This window comes from Gekko japonicus, unplaced genomic scaffold (genome assembly GCF_001447785.1).
Source record: "Gekko japonicus isolate JY-2015 unplaced genomic scaffold, Gekko_japonicus_V1.1 scaffold5, whole genome shotgun sequence".
Taxonomy (NCBI): Eukaryota; Metazoa; Chordata; class Lepidosauria; order Squamata; family Gekkonidae; genus Gekko; species Gekko japonicus.
The window spans coordinates 3,064,253-3,082,072 of NW_015168652.1; the positions used below are offsets into that span (position 1 = coordinate 3,064,253).

General features: G+C 42.4%; 1 protein-coding gene across 1 annotated transcript in view; it reads right to left on the minus strand.

The window, feature by feature from the left end:
* The window catches only part of MAGI2 (membrane associated guanylate kinase, WW and PDZ domain containing 2), a 959,850-nt gene that overhangs the window by 13,348 nt on the left and 928,682 nt on the right, over positions 1-17,820 (minus strand). The window lies entirely within an intron of this gene.

Consider the following 17,820-nt stretch of genomic DNA (forward strand, 5'->3'; position numbering starts at 1 on the left):
TTGCGCCTGTTCAGAAGGAGCTTCCCTATGGAAGCTGCCTGGGTAATTTTGGACCAGCCACAGACTTTCTGCCTAACCTACCTTGCAAGGTTGCTGTACAGATCTCAAAGCAGAAGAGGAGAATGAAGTAAGCTGCTTTGCTCCCCACTAATGAGAAAGACAGAACTTTGCCTAGGAAGAGGCTGCTGAGAGGGGAGGAGAGAGAGTTGCCAACTTTAGGTATGGAAATTCCTGGAGATTTGAGGAGTGGAGCTTGGACAGGGTAAGATTTGAGGAGGGGTGGGACCTCAGACAGGTACAGTGCCATAGACTCCACCCTCCAAACAAGCCATTTCCTCCTGGGGAACCATTGTTGCCAATCTCCAGGGAAGGGCTAAAAATCACTTAGAAATACAACTGATCTCCAGGAGGGAGGGGGGAGAAGATGGAAAGCTGAAGTCAGAAGGGGAGATAAATGTAGGTTGATGGATGGCTAGGAAGGAGATAGGCTTGCCAACTCCAGGCTGGGAAATTCCTGGAGATTTGAGGGGTGGAGTCTGGAGAGGGGGCGGTTTGAGGAGGGGTGGGACCTCAGACAGGTACAGTGCCATAGACTCCACCCTCCAAACAAGCCATTTCCTCCTGGGGAACCATTGTTGCCAATCTCCAGGTGAGGGCTGGAGATCATTCAGCATTACAACTGCTCTCCAGGAGGGAAGGGGAGGAGATGGACAACTGAAGTCAGAGGAGCAGATAAAGGTAGGTTGATGGTTGGCTGAGAAGGAGATAGGGTTGCCAATTCCAGGTTGGGAATTTCCTGGAGATTTCAGGGATGAAGCCTGGAGAGGGTGGGGTTTTGAAGGGGTGGGACCTCAGACAGGTACAATGCCATAGTATCCAGGCATGAGCTGAATGTGTCAGTGGGCTACCATAGCTAGAATTCTTGTACCACTCTGGAGCACAATACTTAGCAAGGGAGCCAGGTCAGCATTCAGTGGCATGTTGTCCTAACTGAAATGAACACACTGTGCTTATCACTGTCTCTTCTGTTTTTCTTTAAACTTGTCCCACATTTTAGACTGTAGGTCCCTTGGGGCAGGGATCAGTTGTACCTTGAAAAGATCCCATGCACACTGAAGGTGCTATGTAAAAATAACCAGCAATTAAGATCTGCAGAAGTTTGAAATGGCTCATAGTGTTGTGCCAATGTAACAAACCTGGTAGTGGTTTTAAAAAGTCTTTTAGAATCTCTCACTATTTAAACATCATTTCCTACTTTCTATTATTTTATATTTAGGGTTCACATATTCAAGACTAGTGGTAGAGAGCCTGCATGCACCTCTGGAATTCTGACACAGGGTGGTGGGCACAACTATAAAATGGCTGCTGCAGGGGGTAAAGCCAACCACAATATGGCTGTCTGTCACAAGTGGTGTAGCCAGCCACAAAATGCCAGGGAGTAAGGTCATGTGTATACCTCCAATGGTAATTCTTCAACATTTGAACCATAAATTCAGATTAACAGGATGCCTTTTAAAATCAATAGTGTTTAAAAGTATTTTCTTGCTTATATATAGCTTAATTTAAGTCATGCAGTAAAGATCCTTGTGCAACTGCTGCTGAAGCAACTTAAACCTGTGCAGCCAATCAGATCTCCAAAGGCCAATTAGAAGCCCTACTGGGCAAAGCCCTACTTGGCTCCAGCCACTTTCTAAAAACACTTGGCAGGTGCTATGGTATCTACATGCACCATGTTGAAGAACTCTGGTTTAGAAGGTATGACTCTCAGTTTTTGTATGAGAGGTCTTGGGCTGAAATGTTACCTGTTATTTGAGCTTCATCCTACTTATTTTTTAGTAGTGAACTATACAAATGGTCTTAAGCAGCTTCTTAGATTTGCCTTTATATATGCAATATTCTAGCAGAGACTGTGCGTGTGTTTAATTACTGCACGTGGAGTATCCATCTGAAAATACTGAATTTTGATAATCCCTTCTGGTGGATCACAAATTTTGGGTTTTGCTACCCCAAATTTTTACATTAATGCTTTGGCATGTTCCAAGTAATTAAAGAGATGACTTTCACATTAATAATTTCTTTTTTTTCTGCAGATGAGAGCAGGCTGGAGATGAAGAAATCCTGCCAGCTTATATCTCATGCAGAGCACAAGGGAAGCTGGAAAACCTATATCACAAGTTGCTGTATGATTAGAATTCATAATGAGTTTTAGATTAGTTTTTTATCAATGTAATTAAATTATATTCTATCATAAAAGTTGTTCATAGATATGTTAATAGCATGGGTAACAACAGTAAATTAAAAAAATGAACTATATATATATCTCTTAAATCGAATAAGTTTTGGCATTAGAATGCACAAATTTTCCTAGCCACAATCCTGCAGTTCAATGGATGTTGAAGTTCATTGGTTTCAATGGTGGCTATTAAATGTAATAATTATTCATATTTATTATAGCCAATATGCAGCTGTCATTTTTAGAATTCTATAGATCATAACATTGCTGAAGTGACTAGGTAAAGGAAAGCTACTTCATTTAATGAGAAAAAATAGAAATTATGCATGAGTCTGTATTTGATGCAAATCCTCCGCAATACTTTTCATTTTAATGAAAGTAACGTTACATAAGAAGCATTGGCCCACCATACTTGGGGGGGATCCCCCCCTATCTTGCTGGGCGCATCATGACTTGGGGGCTGTTGGCGGAAGGCCCAGTGTAACTTCTGGCTTGCGTCACTGCCAGTGGCATGGCTCATACTGCACGGCACCCACCACCAGGCCCAGCATGGCTTCTGGGTTGTCTAGATACTGGCAAGCACAACAGGGCTCCTTGGTTGTCCAGCCATCGCTGGGCCCAGTAGGGCTTCCAGGCTGTGCCACCCCTGCTGGGCCCAGCACAGTCAACCACTGTAGTTAAGTACATTCTCTGCACTTGCACAAAGAATGCTACTTTGCCTTTGGGGGGATTTTTTAAAAAGATAGCAGATTTTTCTGCAAACTTGCAAGTGGGGGGGTCACTCAAGTTTGCAAAGCAATCTGTTTTGTACAAGTGTGGCCCCGATCCATAGATTTAGGTATCTGCAAATCAGGGGCACACTTGGGAAATAGTATATAGATGTAACTTTCCCCATTGTTATGGGTTTTTCAACTATGCCTTTCTGAGGGGTCTCCTTTCTCTTTTCACCAGTCTTTCTTATTCCATAATTTCCTGTCGAAAATTTTAATAAGGCTGGCTTGAAGACCTGTCATTCCTCTTCACCCTTTTTGAATGCTCAGACAGTGCTTCACATTTCCTTCTTATTCCTACTGTTCTGCCAGATCTAATGCTTTCATTTTTCTGTTTTGATTTATTCTGTCACAAGTGCTTTTGTTAAACGAAAGGACATAGCCTCTTTGTAAAAATGGCTAGCTACAAAGACTTCTGTAGATGACCACAAATAGCACAATAATAAAGTTTTCTCAGAATAGTGATATTAGAAAGTCAGCAATTTGTGGGACTGAGGTTTTGAAGGTGTTTTTTTTTTGAGGGGGGGCCTATGGCTCAGTAGAGCTTTTCATGCAGGCAGGCAGCCACAAATTCAGTCCCTGGCATCTTCAGTTAAGGGACCTGAGGCTTCAGGGGTTGGGAAATTAGGTTATATTGGATTGGATCCAAAGATGTCCTTTTGCTGGTGTGCTGGCACTTTTGTTGGCAGAGGAGAGGGGGAATTTCTACAATTCCTTCTTTCCTCCCACTTCACCCCCTCCATTGTCCCTAAGGATCCACTGCTGCCAAGGGCCAGAATTTCAGGGGGCTCAGTGTGCTGGGGCAGGAGGGGGAAGGAGAGAAGTTCCACTCTACCACCTTTACTCTGCTAGGGGAGCTTTGATCCAAATGAACAGGGCACAGTGGACAAGGCCTTCCCTTATACTGCCTCTTAGCACTAGTTTCCAGAGGTTTGCTGCCTCTGTAGGTGGAGGATTCTCCATGGCTAGTAGCCACTGATGGATATCTCCTCCATGAATCTGTCTACCCAACTTTTTAGGCTATCACAGAATAATAGAATCATAGAGTTGGAAGGGACCTCCAGAGTCATCTAGTCCACACCCTGCACAATGCAGGAAATTCACAAATACCTCCCCCTCATACCCCCAGTGACCCCTGCTCTATGCCCAGAAGGGGGAGGAAATCCTGCAGGATCCCTGGCAAAACTGTCCTGGATAACAAGTGCTTCCTGACCCCAAAGTGGCAAACAGCATTTCCCTGGGCGTGTAAGAAAGGGCCACAAGAACTAAGCACTGAGGCAACCCTCCCAGCCCTCCCTTCTTGTGATCTGCCTAAGCTCACAGAATCAGCATTGCTGTCAGATGGACATCTAGCCTCTGTTTGAAAACCTCCAAAGGAGGAGAGCCTACCATCTCCCAAGGGAACCTGTTCCACGGAGTAACTGCTCTAACTGTCAGGAAGTTCTTCCTAATGCTTAGCTGAAAACTCTTTTGATTTAATTTCAACCTGTTGGTTCTGGTCCGACCTTCTGGGGCAACAGCAAACAACTCTGCACCATCCTCTATATGGCAGCCCTTCAAGTACTTGAAGATGGTTATCATATCACCCCTCTCCATTGGCTCCTCTCCAGGCTAAACATACCCAGCTCTTTTGACTTTTCTTCATAGGACTTGGTCTCCACCATCCTCGTTGCCCTCCTCTGGACAAGTTCCAGATTGTCTATATCCTTCTTAAATTGTGGTGCCCCAAACTAAACACAGTACTCTAGGTAAGGTCTAACCAAAGCAGAGTAAAGCGATACTTCACATGATCTGGACACTATACTTCTGTTGATACAGCACAAAATGGCTTTTGCCTTTTTAGCTACTGCATCACACTGCTGACTCATGTTCAGTGTACTACTAAGACCCCTAGATCCTTTTTGCACATACTACCACCAGGACAAGCCTCCCCCATCCTATAATTATGCATTTGATTTTTCATACCTAAATGCAGAACTTTACATTTATCCCCAGTGAAATTCGTTTTATTTGTTTTAGCCCAGTTTTCCAGACTTTCAAGATCATCCTGTACCCTGACTCAGTCTTCTATCATATTTACTAACCCTCCCGATTTAGTATCATCTGCAAATGTAATAAGCATTCCCTCTATTTCTTCATCCAAATCATTTATAAAGATGTTGAACAAAACAGGTTCCAGGACAGATCTCTGAGGCACTCCATTTATCACTCCTCTCCAAGAGAATGAGGAACTATTCACAAGCACTGTTTGGGTGCGATCTGTCAACCAGTTACAGAGCCATCTGACAATAATAGGATCCAAACCACATTTTACCAACTTGTCAGTAAGAATATTATATGGAACTCTATCAACAGCCTTACTGAAATCAAGATAAACTATGTCTACAGCATTTTCCTGATCCAGCAATGTGGTAAAATCCTCAAAAAAGAGATAAGGTTAGTATGACATGTCTTGTTCTTGAGAAACCCATGCTGGCTCTTAGTGATCATAGTCATCCTTTCTAAATGTTCAAGGACCGACTGTTTGATGATTTGTTCTAAAACTTTTCCAGGTATAGACGTCAAGCTGACAGGTATGTAGTTACCCGGATCCTCCTTTCTCCCCTTCTTGAAGATGGGGACAACATTTGTTGGCCTCCAGTCTTTTGGCACCTCACCTGTTCTCCATGAATTCTCAAAAATAATGGACAGAGGCTCAGAAATTACGACTGCAAGTTCTTTTATTACCTTTGGATGCATTTCATCTGGCCTTGAGGACTTAGTTTCTTTCAAAGAAACTAGGTGTTTAAGTACTACCCCTATGCCAATCCTAGGCCACAACTCCCTTCCCTCATCATGTGCTCTGTTTTTGCCATGTTGAGCACCATTTCCCTTGCAAGAGAAGGCTGAGGAAAAGTAGGAATTGATCAATTCTGTCCTTTCTTCATCATCTGTTACAATTTTGCTTTCCTGACCCCACACTGGGCCTACTGTGTCGTTTCTCTTTTTCTTACTTAGACTATAAGGGGGGGGAGGAACCCCTTTTTGTTGTTTTTAGTATCTCTTCCCAGCCTAAGATCATACTGAGCTTTAGCTTTTCTAACTCTTTCTCTACAAACACCGGTTATTTGTTTATATTCATCCTTGGTTATAAGGCCTTCCTTCCATTGCCTAAATGAGTCATTCTTATTTCTCAAATCTTTGAAAGCTGTTTATGGAGCCGCCTTGGCTTTTTTAGGCTCATTCCATATTTCCTTCTCATAGGAATCATTTGTGATTGTGCCTTCAGTATTTCACTCCCACCCCTCTTGAACTCCCTTCTCCTTAAGCATTTCTGACAATGGGATTCTACCCAGTATAACTTTGTCAGAATTTGCTCTCTATCTATGCTTGTGACCATCACTACCTCCACTGGCAGTGAATTCCACAGTTTAATTACTTGTTGAATAAAGAAGTATTTCCTTTTTTCTGTCCTGAACATCCCTTTCCAACAATTTCATTGCGCAGGGATCTAGAAAAAAGCAACCTGCTAGATGCTCTAAACTGAAAGGGAGACCACCAGTGTTCACTGGGGAGAAAGTCAGCTTTACAATGCCTGTGGATTCATCCATATTCTTCTCTGTCTGTGTTCTGGATATCCTATTTGAACAGAGGCTTCCAGAATGGTGCTTTTAGTCTTTAATCCTTTAATTAATCACTTCTTTTCCACCCCACTGGTTTCGGAAATTGGAATTGGCAGAAATGAGAATGTGGCTATTGGGAACAAAGCATTAATATGAATGAATATTCTTTACTCAGTAAAGTTTATCATACAAGCAGATGACAATATTAACGCTTGCTTTTTATAGTACCAAGTGGCCAGTAAGTGTGTGTTGGGGAAGAATGTTCAACATGGAGATTTTGAGACGACAGGGAGACTAGGCGTGTGTGTGTGTGTGGGGGGGGTTCAGTTGAGTTTGCACCCTGCAGGAGGGCTCAGTGAGGGTGTTGTGTCAGAAGCCCATACTGTGTGGTCCTATCTATTTCTATTTCATAGACCTGGAGAAGATGGCAAAGCAGGAGCTGCTGGGTCTCTTTTCTCTGGCCATTGTTTCACCCATTTTATTCACACTGCCTTTATTACCTACTGGTAAAAAGTGTCATCAAATCACAGTTGATTTATGATGACTCCATAGGCCTGGTTCTCTGTAGCAACACTAGACTTCCTTGGTGGTCTCCCATCCAAGTACTAACCAGGCCTGACCCTGCTTAATTGTCCCAATTAAGGGGATCTGATGAGATTGGGGTAGCATGGGCCATCCCCGTCAGCCTCTGTTAGCTACCTAATATTATTACCTATGGGTTGAAAGGGGGAGCACATGCAACCTTTTGCTACCAACCATCCCTTCCCCTTTGGAATATATATATATATATATATATATATTATATAACATGGCAGAATTACACACAGGAAGCATATAATAATATAAAATACATAACAAAGTTGATACAATGGATATGTAGACCGATTTGGTAATCCTAAAAAAGGTAAAGGTAAAGGTTTCCCTTGCTTGAAAGCCAGTCGAATCTGACTGGGTGTGGTGCTCATCTCCGTTTCTGAGCCAAAGAACCAGTGCTGTCTGAAGACGTTTCCGTGGTCATGTGGCAGGCATGACTAGATGCTGAGGCGCACGGAACGCTGTTACCTTCCCACCGAAGTAGTACCTATTTATCTACTTGCAATTGCTTGCTTTCGAACTGCTAGGTTGTCAGGAGCTGGGACCAGAGATGGGAGCTCACTCCGTCATGCGGCACTCAAGTCTTGAACTGCTGGACTACCAACCTTCCGGTTTGCAGTTCAGCATCTTAACCACCGAGCCACCACAGCCCAATCCTCCTAAATACTAATATCTAAATTTTCATTCCACTCAGTTGCAGCTGGGGAGAGTTCAAAGAGCTCTGTCACAGCTCCCTGGAAAGCATGACACTCGAATTCTTGTGACAGATGGAAAATAGTTTGGCGGGCTGTACCATAGTTGCATTTGGGTCCTGGTATTTTGCCCCATTCAAACAACAGATCTGCACAACTGTCAAAGCCTGTTCATATTCTATTAGCCATCTTCCACAGTTCACGTGGTAAGTAAAATCTTGCTGGCCTCTCACTGATGTTTGCGAGACAATCGTAGAATCTCCTGGCTACACTACACACATGGAAAGAATCAACCAAACAAACAGTCCTTCTCAGGACAACTTGACAAGGGGAATAGGAGACTGCATCCAAATCGGCCTTTGGGACAATTTGCAGCAGAAAAGCTGAGAGAAACAATAGAAGTATAAAAGCAGCCTGTAGCTCTGGCTTCCTTGTGAATGGTCTCTTCCCATGTTCTCCATCTGTTCTCTTCAGAATTTCCTGCACTGGGAGCCTGGCTTACACTGTAGCTTGTTTTGACCCAATTAATGTAACATGTAGCTAAGCCACTAGTCTGCACTGCTGACTCATGCTAGGATGAGATGTGCTCCTCCTATGGGGAACTGCTGCAGGCTTCAGTCAACAAGAGCTTCTCTCCTGCTTCATTAGTGGAGAACAATGCACTAGTTGGACTGGAAATGTGGCAGAGAGGAAACTCACATGTAAGTCTGTCTCAACTATTCTCTCATGCTGTTCTGCTTCCCTTCTGCACTACTGTATCTGAGAAATCTTTAACTGGTGTTTTTTTTTTTTTAAACCAACAATTGCCATTGATTATCAGGCTTGGGTGCCTGGCCAAAGTCTGCTACAAGGAAAAATCAAACCTAATCAGAAGATTGTGTTACTGCAATAATCCTAATAGGGACTATCAGTTAAAATGCATGAGCACTGCAAAGAAAAGAACAGTTTCTCTACAACCACTTCATGGTTGTATCAATTACACAAAGGAGGCCCTTTCCCTGAAAAAAACAAGGGGGGAAGGGGGTCTCACAGGGAAGTCACTTTGCTTTTGACCAATTCCCTCTCTCTGATATTCATTCAGAGTTTCACACCAGTATGACTTTTTCCTGAACAAAGACTGAATGCTAGAGGCTTGCTTAACCGCTGACGTTTTGCTCTTCTTGTGATACAGCCATTATTTTTCATTAACATCAATTTACTTTCTGAGTGCCTCTTTAGCTTGGCAGAATATGCTGTGCTTTTGACACTGAGATCTATGCCCTACTGCTGAATGTGCCCCTGTTCAAAACTGATCTCCTGACAAAACTGTACATTTCCCCACCCTTCATTATTTGGCTACATCAAAATTCATGGCTTTTACAACAAATATACCCTCCCCAACAGGACTGCAATGAAAATTATGTGCGCTGTCACTCCCTCTGTGATTTGTAGTATAGGCACCTGATAAGTATTTACAAAGAAGAAGAAATTATTATTTATTCATTGGTATCTCACCCTTCCCCAAAAGCTCAAGAGGCTCCCCAGCAGCCTCATGTAAAAGTACTCAATGGGCTCAAACATGTGTAACTTTAAAAGTGAAGAATTACCAGGTATTCTGGTAAAATGTTCAAATTGCAAAGTGCCTTCATTCCGAATTCTTGCTTTCTTGACTAACAGAACTATGCTTCTGTGGCAGAACAGAATTGCAACAGCAGCTGCCCTGCTTACCTACAGCACTACTTCCAATCCCAGCTAAAGAAAAGTGCTTATAATGGGAGAAGCAGGGTATTTATTTAAAATTTGTATATTACTTTTCCAAACGAGGCAGCCAAAGAAGTGCATAATAATAGAGAAAACAAAACTATTTATTTCAGGTTACAATTCAAAGTACTGGTGCTCACCTTTAAAATTGCGAACAACTCATGAACTCAGGGCTACCTGAAGGGCCACCATCGTATTATTTTGCTGAATATGACTTGGTTTCCCCACTGTTTATTCTTGTATGGCCTATTTTTATAGTTGTGATTGGTTTACCCTGCTGGTTTTATCAATTGCGGTTGTAATACACAAACTATCGACAGACTAGTTTTACTGACCTGTTTTAGCTGTTTTGTTATTAAATTTGAGCTATTTATTTCTTTATCTTAAAAACAGTGGTTTTGATTTGTTCCAAACAATTTATTATACTGCTTAATATACCAAATACAAATTAGGCTGCAATCCAAAAAAAGTGACATTAAAATGTATTTTGCCATTGGAAGTGACATCCTTATTTTGAAGGTATATTAAAAAGTTAAGAATATTATCCATTGACAGGGAAGTCAATAAGTTTCAAAGATATTCTTTACATAGTGAATGTGAATCTATTGAACTTAATGAGGTGCCATAAGGAAGGGGCCATTGCCCAGTGGTAGGCCACATGCTTTGATACAGAATTCCCCTGTTTGATCCCTAGCAACAGCAGTTGAAGGTACTTGTGCACCAGAGTAGGAAAGATCCTTGCTTGACACTCTGGAGAAATACTGGCAGTCAGAGGAGCCAATACTGCTGCTGGGCAGTTCGCTTCCCAAGCTACCCTCTTTCCATGCTGCCTTCCTCCTGTGGCTGCCTCCTGACACTTGTGCCTCAGATCCATGCCAGGTGGCAGTGGCACAGAAATGGGGATGCCTGTCTCCCACCTCTGCTGCCTGCCCTAGGTTGAAGGTGGCCCGCAAAGGGACTTCCTTTGGAGCTTGCCTAAGATCTGGCATTGGAAGAAGGCATTAAGACACCAGAATGCTCTGAGTTGCCTCTAAATGTTGGGCTAGATGAAACAACAGTCTGACCCTGTATAAAGTGACTTCATATGATCCAGGGAAAGTTAGCTACATTTGTGTTGAAAGGGGATTGGGCTATGATCCTATGCACATTTCCTTGGAACTAAACAGCACTGGACACAATGAGATTTACTCACTTACACGGACTGTGCTGTGCATCACCTTATTTGTACTCAGTTATACTTTGGTGCAGCTACTTTTGCTAATGAACAAATATTGTGGACTGATTCCCTTGTACTTATGTGATAAATAAACAGCTAGAGCTTGAAAATGGTTCACTTAAAATACCGAGTCTCGAAAAATAATTTGCAATAACAATGTCATTTTCTTTGGTCCATTTCCAGAAGCTGTTTTTCGCTAGTCGACAGAAAACCTAATACATCATGTCTTCACGGGATGCAGTGAGGCTCCATGCATCTTCCGTGGATGCAGCCTAAGCTAGGCACATTCAAAATTCAGCAATGTTGGCTATTAATGACCTTGAAAATTTCATTCTGAAAAAATATAGTGGCTGAAAAATTAGACCAAGCATAAAGTGGTTTATTTTGACCACTTAATTAAAGCATGAAGCTAACGTTGCTCCGGCACTAGTGTATTGTTCTGCCAACACCCTGTCAAGTTGCATTCTCAATTACCTGAATCACAGTATTAGAATATGCAAATAATCCTTGGACTTTAAATACCACAGAACCATCCCATTTTGTCTGTTCTGCAGGATTTGTGCATTTGATGGGCAAAATTCAGAGGAATACTCAGCCAGCGTTATGAACTTGTTAAGTGTTCTTCCCACTGATTATATACCAGAGGGTTTAGCATGTGCTATCCCATAGACACCAATAGGATGAGAATATGCTTAGCTTTGGCTGGGTCATACTTTACATTGTTATTTTCTAATAGTTGACACTGAATGCTTCTGGGGTTCCATTTGTGTGTGTGTCTGTAAGTACTGATAATGATACTGTGAGCTCAACAATGAAAACTGAATAACCAATAAAAATAGACAAAAGTAAAGCAAATGATATCATTTTCAAAAATTGTTTCCATTTTTGAGTTCTTTATAGGGAAGCAGTAAAATGTAGTGTGATTGAGCCTACAAATGGATTCATCTTTTTTGGGTTGGGTGCAAAATGAGGGTTGTAACTCAGGTAAGAAATACAGCGAGAACTAGAAAAAACATTTGCCAAGGAAATAGAAAGCCCTATTGAACATAGTGAGGCTTTTGACTAAACAGGCATAGGAACTATCAGAAACTTTACAATGGCACAAGAGGTTTAATTTTCTACAAATCCATGTTCTATGGAACCACCTCTCCCAGATTTGGTACTCATTTATTTGGAAGACGATCTTGTGGACTTTAGTGGGACTTATTCTTAAGTACTTCCGTGCAGGTTGTAACCTATATGGGTAACAGTTCTTATTTGAAATATATTTTTACATGACAAATTCTAGAGGGGTAGCTGTGTTAGTCTGTTGAAGCCAGAGCTGGTTCAAGGGATTTGGTGTCCCAAGCAAGGTCTACCCATTGCCTCCTCCTGGGCTGCTACTAGTTGGGTCCAAGTGGAACTCTTGTGACAGTGCCACTGAAGGGAAAAATATGTGATACAGAACCCATGTGTCAGGATATGGGTTCTTAACCTGACTCATGTTATATGTGCCCTGGACATGTGTGGTGCCAGAGGACGGCAAACAGGATGCACCCCCCTGCGATGCTTCTGGTGGCAAAAATGCCACAGGACAGAAGCTCGAAACTTCTCCCTCCTCTGTGCCCTGTTTGCAGCCAATTGGATAAATGGAGAGCTTTTTAAAGGTGAGCCCTTCTAGAATGTATAATTGTGAGTTGGGTAGGGAACCTGTGTCCTGACACACATATTTCATATTGTCTGTTTTGGCCCTGAGTCTCGGCTCAGACCTGGCCAGGCAGGAAGTGAGCCACTGCGGTGTTCCAGCTTCTTCTTCACTGTGCCACCTCAGGCAATTGCTTGAGTAACTTGGCCAAAGAACCAGCCCTGGTTCCAACAGAAATAACACAGAGTCTTGTGATACCTTAAAGACTCACCAGTTTATTGTGGCATGTGCAGTAGAACCCCATGGAGACAGAACCCCACTTTCTTAGATGCATGAAGTGTACATGACTGTGAGTTCTGGTTCACATAAGTTTATACTGCAATAAATGACTGGGTTTTTTAAAAGATAAATATTCATCATAGATTATATGAAAATAACTGAAATATTCAGCTAGAACTCTAGAGAACTCTAGAACTCTAGCCAGAACAGCAATGGAAAATACTGGGATTAAAGCCCCATCTATGAAATTAAGTTGTATTTTCTGCCTTGATAAAGACAGAGTAGAGATACAGTAATAAATAAATACAATTAATTTTTCTACACTTTTTAATTTATTGAATCTGCCAGATTTTCACCTACTAAATGATACTCTAGTGCTGAAGAAGACACCAAACAAGATGTAAGAAAAACCCTCATTTGGAACAGTTCTGTAAAAGGAAAGCATATTAGAGAATGAGAAATATACATCCAGAGTTTTACACACCGTGTCTTTAGGGTGGCCCAATAAGTAGAAATAGGGGGAGCCATGCTTGTCACTTTTCATGCACATGGAGAGGCTGGAAGGTACCATTCCTAAAGGAAGGGGAGGAACAGCCTAGGACCAATCATTAGAATTAACAGAACCAGAGACATCAAGACACATTATTAATTATTATTATTATAGCAAAGAATTCTTAGATTATTAGAATAGCTGAGCAAGACATTTATAAGCAAAAGGTAACTTTTCTAATACAGGTCAGTTAAAGATGCATGCAGTCAATTAATTAGTGAGAGAACAAACTACGCTAAAACATATTTGAGAAGGAGCCTCTGGAGAAATGTGGAATAAACCTTGAAAAGGTGCACAGAAAAGGCATGATGATTGAAAATACAGAAACATTCTACTGTGTTGTCTGATTGGTTCATAGGAGAAAATCTCAGTTTTGTCCTTTATAAAAGCAAAACACGATTGACGCCCAAAACCTTGCCTTGCTTGAGATTGCACTGTTGATATGTTTCCAAGATCTGTTAACACCAGACGTGATCTCCTTCCCTGCTGCACAAGCAGAGCAACTTTCATGGGCTCATTTCCTTGTCCCATCCTCTCATGAATAAATGTGCCAGAAATTACCAGAATGGGAAGAATAAGAAACAGGAGTCTAGTGGTACATATCTAACAAGGCTTTATTCCAGAGAATAAAGACCACTTCTTTAGAGACAGTGGAGTCAATTCTCATGGTTGCCATATTTAGCTCTTAGCCCTCCTTCTCTTCCCTGGGGCAGGAATAATGTAAGAATCAGGAGCCTGATGGAAGAGAAGCCACCACTATGTAAGTTTTAATACTGCAGTTTGGCACAGTAAAGACAGAGCCAGATGTGGTGCTGGGCCTGGAATCCTAATTGCCCCAGGATTTATCTGCTGAGGTAGTACGAGTACATTAAAAAACAAAGGTGTTAACATAACAAGACTGACTGAAATGAGGGCTTTTCTTTTTTGCTTTAACTTTTTTTATGCCAGCCTTTTAGAAGTTGAGTGACCTTATGGTCTTCCCTTAATTTTCTTAAGTTTGACAATATCTTTATCTTTCAATAATTTATTTATTTAGTACTTTTAAAACTCCCGTCCTTTCTTTAAGGCAGAGGTCCCCAACGTGGTACCCCTGGGCAACACTGGTGCCTGCTGACATCATTCCTGGTGACTGTCAAGTATTTTTAGAAAGTGGGAGGTACCAGGTGGGGCTTTTGCCTAGCAAGGCTTCTGATTGGCCACTGGAGATTTGATTGGCTGTGCAGATTTTTGAAAACATTGCTTTGGCAGCAGCTACCACCACTGCAAAAGGATCACTGTGTGAGTGAAGGTAGGCTGTGGCAGCCATTTTGTGGCTGGCTTGATCTTTTGTGGCAGCTATTTTGTGGTTGCACCCTCCATGCTATGTCAGAATTCCAAAGGTGCTCACAGACTCAAAAAGGTTGGAGACTCCTGCTTAAAGGAGCACAGAGTGGCATACATGGTTTTTACCTCCTCCATTTTATCTTCACAACAACCATGTAAAGTGGCTGAGGCTGAGGGAGAAAGCCTGGTCCATATTGTGTATCTCTTGATGAACGGAAATTTTAACCTGCCTCTCCCCAGATGTAGCCTAATGCTTTAATCAGTACACTACAGCTGGCTAAATTTTATGACCCATTTCAACATGTGAGCAAATTAGCTTAGACCAGGCTTCTGACCCAGCTGGTGTACCTCACAGTATTTCTTTTCTTAAAGCATCTTTTTAAAAAAGCATACATTTATTCTTAATATTGTTTTTTCCCCCTTGTGTCCTTCTGGACTGTAATGAATTTTGGCTAGGACTCCATTTTTAATTCCTGACCAAGGCTAAGAAACTTTAATTCAGATATTTTGTACTGCACATCTTCTCAGACACTGCCAGATTGGTTTGAAAATTGAACTCCCATCTGAGAAACAAGATAAGAGGTTCTCAGCCAGGGAAGGCAGCTATTGGAATGAAATGAAATTTTAGGAGTCAAAAATTAAATATTCAAGATGCCACATGGAATTCTTACTGCATTTATGCAACTTGTGAGACAGCTATTTCAAAGTTAAGCAATAATTTACAGGCCTGGCTATGCTTCTACTAAATGCAGAAATTGCCCCGCACAAATTAAATGACAGGATTTTTTTGGGTAAAGACCAAGTTTTACACTGAACTGTAAATACGCTATGCATGGATGGGCATCATGTAGTACAATCCTATGAAGCTACGTTCCCTGTGTTTAGAAGTGCTACAAGGACAAGATATGGATTGAGACCATGTTGCCGGGGGGGGGGTCCTGCTTCCCCCCCGGACCTTTTCCCAAACCCAAAATGGTTCTATAGATAGGGTGTTATTTTCCTCAGGGGTGTGCAAGCATTTAGTAAAATGCAAGCTAAAATGCTCTGCAGTGGTGGTAAAATATAGTATTAATATATATTTTGTGTGGAAAAATATTTGTAATGGTTGGAAAATATCTGCAGATATTACAACTGTGCCTACAGATTCTTTTTGTCGCCAAAATTGTTGTTTAAATATGGTGAATAATTTGGATGTTGCTTCTCACGTTTTTAAAAAATATTTTTCATCATTAATATATTTATAAATACATCTAGTCTATGGCATTATACCCCTATGAGGTTCTTCCCCTCCTCAACCCCTCCTCTCCTCAGGCTCCACCCCCCATTTTCTAGGAATTTCCTAACCTGGAGTTGGCAACCCTATCTCCTTTCCAGCCAACAGCCATTTGTTTATCTGCCTCTCAGTCTTAAGCCCCCCCCCCCCGCAGCCTCTACCTAGGGTTTCCGGGTCTCCCCTGGGGATGTGTGGTAGGGTTGACAGATCCCGGTTGGGGAACTCCTGGAGATTTGGGGATGGAGCCTGGGGAGAACAGGGACCTCAGTTTGGTACAATGCCATAGAGTCCAACCTCCAAAGCATCCATTTCCTCCAGGGGAACTAATCTCTGTAGTCTGGAAATGAGCTGTAATTCTGGTGGATCCCCAGGCCCATCTGGAGGCTGGCATCCTGGACCCTAACTCTGCCTAGGAAAACTGTGGCCCAGTTATGTGGTGCTAGCCACTGGGCCAGGCCTACTTACATGGTAGGGAATCCTTAAGGACTCATGGGGTGGCACCTCACTTTCCTCTGTATCCTCCTTCCCGCACTATTTCCTCTTTCCTTCCTCCTTCCCTCTTCCTGGCAACCCCCATATCCTCTGCCATGTCTCTGCTTCATTCCCTCCTTCTCAGCCACTCATCACCCTACCTTTTATTTGCCTCCCATCTTCAGCTACATTTATTATTTATTTACTTCATTTATACCTCACTTTTCACCACAGTGGGGATCAAAGCACCTTATGTTATTCTCCTCTCCTCCTCCTTTTTATCTGCACAGCAATCCTGTGAGGTAAGTTAGGCTGAAAGTATGTGACTGGTCCAAAATCACCCAGTGAGCTTCCACAGCATGATGGGGATTCGAACCTGGGTCTCCCAGACCCAACTCTGAAGCTCTAACTGCTACACCACACTGGCTTTTCTACGATGGCTGCTACTGAACAGTAACAAGCAGCTAGGCTTAGCTGAGTTACACAAGTCACCTTGTGGTTACTGCCAGTCCTAGGGTTGCCAACCTCAAGGTGGGTCCTAGAGATCTCCCAGAATTACAACTGGACTCCAGGTGACAGAGATCTGTCCTCCTGGAGAAAATGACTCCTCTGGAGGGTGGGCTCTACAGTATAATATCCAGCTGAGGTGTGTCCCCTCTCTCCCCAAACTCTCCCCACCTCAGACTCTACCATAAAATACCCAGGAATTTCCCAGACTGGAGCTGGAAACCCTAGAACTTGACCCAATGAGTTCTTCCTCAAAGGCCAAAATAGGCCTGGAAAGGGCCCTGCCTTTTGCTGACAGACCAAGCCTGGAATACAGTGGTTGCCTAGCAACAGCCACTGAGGGAATCCATTGTTTAAATATATAGGTGGTCCTTTTATCATTTTTTGGGTTTTTTAAACTCCCCAAAGTATTTTTTTTTACATTTCACATTTTTCTGCAAACCTGGGCTTTTCTTGTCCTTTCACAGCTCTGATCACCAGATTTAAGTAGATTTAAGTACCCAACCACTATTAGAATATAAGATTTAAAAAGTAAGGCCTATCTTTTTTAGGATTCCATTGCCCTTCAAAGCATTAAATTTCTCCCAACAGTATTGCTCCCAGCAAGATTTCACTCCTCACTCTTATGAATGTTCACATATTCACTATCCAGGTGACTAGGGTTGCCAGGTCCCTCTGAGCAGCCAGCGGAGGATGTGTGTGTGTACTTTCTGGGAGTAGGGAGGAACAACCAGCATTTCAGCGATGTGCCTATGTGACCCAAAAGTGACACAGGCATGTTGGGGGGTGATACTCTGGGTTTTGGGCAAAATTAAACTCTATGGTAGAAATAGCTTATACCACAGAGTTTTTGCCCAAAAATCAGAGCGTTGCCCCCAACATCCTTGACATTCCTATGTCACTTCCGGATCATGTAGGCATGTCACTGAAATGCTGGACATTCCTG